This window comes from Pecten maximus, chromosome 4 (assembly GCF_902652985.1).
Source record: "Pecten maximus chromosome 4, xPecMax1.1, whole genome shotgun sequence".
NCBI lineage: Eukaryota > Metazoa > Mollusca > Bivalvia > Pectinida > Pectinidae > Pecten > Pecten maximus.
This window is the reverse complement of record NC_047018.1, coordinates 29,372,883-29,378,882: the sequence shown is the minus strand read 5'-3', so window position 1 is coordinate 29,378,882 and position 6,000 is coordinate 29,372,883. Positions and strand designations below refer to the sequence as shown.

General features: G+C 37.5%; 1 protein-coding gene across 1 annotated transcript in view; it reads left to right on the top strand.

The window, feature by feature from the left end:
* Positions 1-5,200: 5,200 nt before the first annotated feature.
* The window catches only part of LOC117325752 (nuclear pore complex protein Nup155-like), a 32,744-nt gene continuing 31,944 nt past the window's right edge, over positions 5,201-6,000 (top strand). Inside the window, exon 1 of the mRNA XM_033882191.1 lies at positions 5,201-5,340. The gene's annotated coding sequence lies outside the window, so the exon portion shown is untranslated. The remainder of the gene's footprint in view (positions 5,341-6,000) is intronic.

Genomic DNA, 6,000 nt, shown 5'->3' with positions numbered 1-6,000 from the left:
GTAGGCAGTATAGACGATCCGAGGTAGGCAGTATAGACGATCCGAGGTAGGCAGTATGGACGATCCGAGGTAGGCAGTATGGACGATCCGAGGCAGGCAGTATAGACGGTCCGAGGTAGGCAGTATGGACGATCCGAGGTAGGCAGTATAGACGATCCGAGGTAGGCAGTATAGACGATCCGAGGTAGGCAGTATAGGCGGTCCGAGGTAGGCAGTATGGACGATCCGAGGTAGGCAGTATGGACGATCCGAGGTAGGCAGTATAGACGGTCCGAGGTAGGCAGTATAGACGATCCGAGGTAGGCAGTATGGACCGTCCGAGGTAGGCAGTATAGACGATCCGAGGTAGGCAGTATGGACGATCCGAGGTAGGCAGTATGGACGATCCGAGGTAGGCAGTATGGACGGTCCGAGGTAGGCAGTATAGACGATCCGAGGTAGGCAGTATGGACGATCCGAGGTAGGCAGTACGGACGATCCGAGGTAGGCAGTACGGACGATCCGAGGTAGGCAGTACGGACGATCCGAGGTAGGCAGTACGGACGATCCGAGGTAGGCAGTACGGACGATCCGAGGTAGGCAGTACGGACGATCCGAGGTAGGCAGTACGGACGATCCGAGGTAGGCAGTATGGACGATCCGAGGTTGGCAGTATAGACGATCCGAGGTAGGCAGTATGGACGCCCCATGTTGTGGCGATATGTGTTTCTCGGAGAAGGAGCTGAGAAACTGACCAGTCTGTACCTTTGTGGCTTTGTCCATGGGCAAGACGCGTAACCCTACTTGCTCTGGATAGCATGCGTCGTGCCTCTCGTATGTTGTTCAGCGAGGTAGCCACCAGCTACTACAAGGAGAATCCATCTAAAAATGACCGTGGCTGTTCACGGGGCGATAAACTCAAACTAATTTGATTAGATGTGGCCTTGTGTAGAATTAAGATATGTTACCGTGTCTAATATATCCGTTGACGAAAAAAAGGCAAACTCGATCGAGAACTATTACATGAATTCCTTTTCATTAACTGACCATGTGTTAAATCATTCAATGAGGGAAACTAAAATAAAAATGGGATGTTGTTGACAAATATGCAAAGCCTACCATGATTAATACATATCCAGCGATTAATACATATTTGCAATTAATACACATACCACAATTAGTACACGTGCCACAATTGATACATGTATCACAATAAGTAAACGTGCCACAGTTGATTCACGTACCACAATTAATACACGTGCCACAATTGATACACGTACCTCAATTGATACACTTATCACAATTAGTACACGTGCCACAATTGATACACGTACCACAATTGATACAAATACCACACAATTAGTACACGTGCCACAATTGATACAAATACCACAATTGATACACTTACCACAATTAATACTCTTACAACAATTGAAACACTTACTACAATTGATAAAAATACCACAATCAATACACTTACCACAATTAATACACATACCTCAATTGATACACTTACCACAATTAATACACATACCTCAATTGATACACGTACCACAATTGATACACGTACCACAATTGATACACTTACCACAATTGATACACGTACCTTAATTGATACACGTACCACAATTAATTCACGTACCACAATTAATACACGTACTACAATTGATACACTTACCACGATTAATACACGTACCACAATTAATACACGTATCACAATTAATATACTTACAACAATTGATACACGTTCTAATGCATTGACCTTGGGTCAGGTAATTGACTGGTGACGTTTTGGAGGGGGATGGTGGGAACACATTTTACTACGTCCTTGGGGTTTGCATGATAATTAACAAATCTGGCTTAAATATTGTCTGCAAGAAAAAATTATGTACCAGGTAGTTATTTTATTAGTTGAACAATAATGAGCTAATTTGATTCATTATCACCAAACAGTATATTTATCAAGTGACGTGATTCTAACCAATACTAAGATAATAGACTAGTACAACAATGTAATCACTTGTAAGTTGCAGCGTTGTAAAATACAAATTATTGTCAGATACTGAATTATTTGACAAGGTATTAGAAATTGCCTGAGTTTGAAAATCTTTATTGATTTGCTAGATATCAAAGAGAACGAATGCTTGATCCAAAGATCTGTGAAAATTGTATGAATGTCAAGCAAACGCCAATTTCAATACCTTGACTTGACCCTCCATTTCTTTTTATATAAATAATTAAAGAACCATTTGATGTAATTCGGTTCAGGAATAGATATTCATAATTTAAAAAGTTGGCCAATTATTTAAGAAATAATTAACGATGATTTGTGTATTGTTGCAGGATATACAACGAGGACGAGGATCTTTTGCAATTAAAGGCAGGAGTTATTAATTAAAATTGCAAAATATCCGAGTCTGAGTTGTATATCCTGCAACAATACACGAGTCATCGTTAATTATTTCTTAAATTTATAAGAGATAACCTTAGCCTCGGATGGGTATATCATAGTACCTGCAATATAGGGGTCCCAATGGGTATATCATAGTACCTGTATAGGGGTCCCGATGGGTTTATCATAGTACCTATATAGGGGTCCCGATGGGTTTATCATAGTACCTATATAGGGGTCCCGATGGGTTTATCATAGTACCTGTATAGGGGTCCCAATGGATATATCATAGTACCTGTATAGGGGTCCCAATGGGTTTATCATAGTACCTGTATAGGGGTCCCGATGGGTTTATCATAGTACCTGTATAGGGGTCCCAATGGGTTTATCATAGTACCTGTATAGGGGTCCCGATGGGTTTATCATAGTACCGATATAGGGGTCCCGATGGGTTTATCATAGTACCTGTATAGGGGTCCCAATGGGCATATCATAGTACCTGTATAGGGGTCCCAATGGGTTTATCATAGTACCTGTATAGGGGTCCCGATGGGTTTATCATAGTACCTGTATAGGGGTCCCAATGGGTTTATCATAGTACCTGTATAGGGGTTCCAATGGGTTTATCATAGTACCTGTATAGGGGTCCCGATGGGTTTATCATAGTACCTGTATAGGGGTCCCAATGGGTATATCATAGTACCTGTAATATATGGGTCCCAATGGGTTTATCATAGTACCTGTATAGGGGTCCCAATGGGCATATCATAGTACCTTTATAGGGGTCCCGATGGGTTTATCATAGTACCTGTATAGGGGTCCCCGTAGGTTTATCATAGTACCTATATAGGGGCCCTGATGGTTATATCATAGTACCTTTATAGGGGTCCCGATGGGTTTATCATAGTACCTGCGTAATAAACCGACCGCATTTTATATTAACCGATATGCATGTGATGTGTCTTTATTTTGCAATAGGCATTATTGTCTTTGTGCACATAATCAACATACATATGTACACGGTGGAACTTAACTCAGTACATACTAGGATTATACCCAGTTGGAACCGTTACATATATAATACTATATTCGTACGATTTCAGCCAACAGCAATTGATAAACTGATAAATGAAATATTTCATCACAGTATTCACGAAAGAACATTATAGCATGGAAAACACATTACCATAAAGTAAGCGAAGGATAATATACACGTAATTTCACATTATTTAAACAGTATTTCATTCCTTAATTCATTTGCTTTGTAAATATACCTAGATATCTAGCCAGGTTTTAAATGATGGTACAGTTCTCTGATGACATACGATCTATAAATTTATGCATATTAGGTATAACATAATATTTCCTATACTAAAATGTTAACCTAATTTCTGAGTAGGCCTATAAGGGATATTCCATAATAAAACAATATTCCTTTTTCATTTGAGTACAAATATTACAATAACGCATTGGCATAGGTATTAGAACCGGGCGATGTCATCTTCCCGCTTCTATATTTAATATATGAGAAGATAACCGAAACCTTCTTAATTTTTTTGTAATTTTTTTTATAGTATTAACAGAATCAAGATATCTCTTGTAACCAAATTTATTTGAGAAAAGTATATAACATCTGGCTCGTGGCGAGTCTACAAGCTCTCTATGCCAGTCTTGTATAAATGTATCTCGTTACCCTGATTGTCAAACATAACCAAAACCACTACGTAGTTTAGCCCAATTCATGGTACGAGAAGTTTTCGGTTGCGTATAAAGCTCGTTATATATAGAGACTTAACAAGTACATTCTTTTGGGTATGCACGATTTTTAACCAATATCTTATAATCTTGGTGTATCTGATAAATTCAAGTTTTATACATGTAAAAGACTTAGTTGGAGACAATTCGTCTGTTCTCAACGAATATAAAATATCGGTGCATTTACTTATATGCATTTTTTTCAAATTTTGAAAGCCCCCCCCCCCCCCCCCCTCCCCTCTTCTTAATTTTGTGCACACTGTATTTGAAGCTTATATAAGCTAAACCTAATGGTGTCTATTTTAGAAATATTTCCCTAGAATATTAGTAAATATAGCCTATATGTCGTATGTTTTACATGATTAGGTCGGTGTACTGTTCAATATTCGAAAACAAGATAATAAATTCAATGATGCAATCACTAGCTCTCGATACATTTGTCTTAGTGTGGTTGACTTCAGCTATATAGATCCATCAACAATCCGCCACCTCAGTTGCCGTCAACAGATTTGTCATAGCTTTTTCTATTCAAATAAGTACTAATATATTTCAAGATTACAAAATAGCCCGATCTTTATATATATTTTTGTTTTTAGCTTTTCTTGTCTGGTTAAAAATTATGTCAAAACACTTTCTTTAATTTTCTGTTTCAATTCTTATTATTTTTAGCCTGACGGTTAACTTGATGGAATTAAAGTATGTAGAACAATTAAATGTTCCTGCAATTATTTAAATATGTTTAGCACACTGGTTATGTCGTAATTAAAGTTTACGTCAATACTATTTCTTTACTTGTTTTGCGCAAAAAAAATTATTTCGCTTTCGTGCAAGTTCGCATGTTGATCTTCCCGATGGGAATACTATTTTCACCTTTTTGCTCCCTTGGGAGTTATAGACCTATTTTTTAGATATCGGCAATGTTTTCATGAAAAAGTAAAGGAAATAAAAATGAATGCCGAAAATATTTAGACGATTGACATCTACACAATAAACACTTTTTTTTTTTACGATCCGGAATTGATCTTCGCCGACTCCGTTCCTGCTCAAGATTATTAGTCACTACCGGTAAAAATAATGGCGGGCACATGTTCTCATGCAACACAGAGATGAAGTGTTTTATCGTAGCTCACTGTTTGAAGATTAACTGTTAGTCTGGCCTCAACGAGACTGAAAGAAGAAATTATAGAAGCTATACACTATAATTAATCCCCCAAGTAAGTTTTGCTTATATTGATAACCTACTTTCACATTGAATGTTCCCCGTTGAAATCGGAACATAATCACTGATCAAATCCGGATCAAATGGGGGGATTTCGAATGTACGGTTTAGGAACAAGCCCCCGCTACCAAGTATTGTTAGCAAGCTAACTAAAAGTCCAACTTTATATGCATTGAAATACAGTTTGTTTTTCATATATCAAACTAGGTATCATGTCCATTCAGTTAAAACAAGAATTCTCGAAATCGTTTTTTTTTAAATTCTTGTAGGTTTTTTTTAATTTTTTCTTCATGTGGAGACTACAGGCGTACATTACTTAAATAATATTCAAGAGATATTTAAAGCCGTGCTTAATGTTACAAGTATAGTTTACCCACTAGGATTCGAAAAATATGACTGCAGAAATTTTAAAGAAATTTACAATTCCAATGACTAGATAGATCACAGGCGTCTGAAGTTCTGACAGTAAACTGAGATATAATACCATATAAAAAATAAGAGTATTTTCTTTTTTTATAGTAGATACTCTTATTTTTTATATGGTATTATATCTCAGTTTACTGTCAGAACTTCAGACGCCTGTGGATAGGTTCTAGCAGTGTAACCTAATATTGAGACATACTGCTCATGATCAACTTCGATTATCGACGATCCA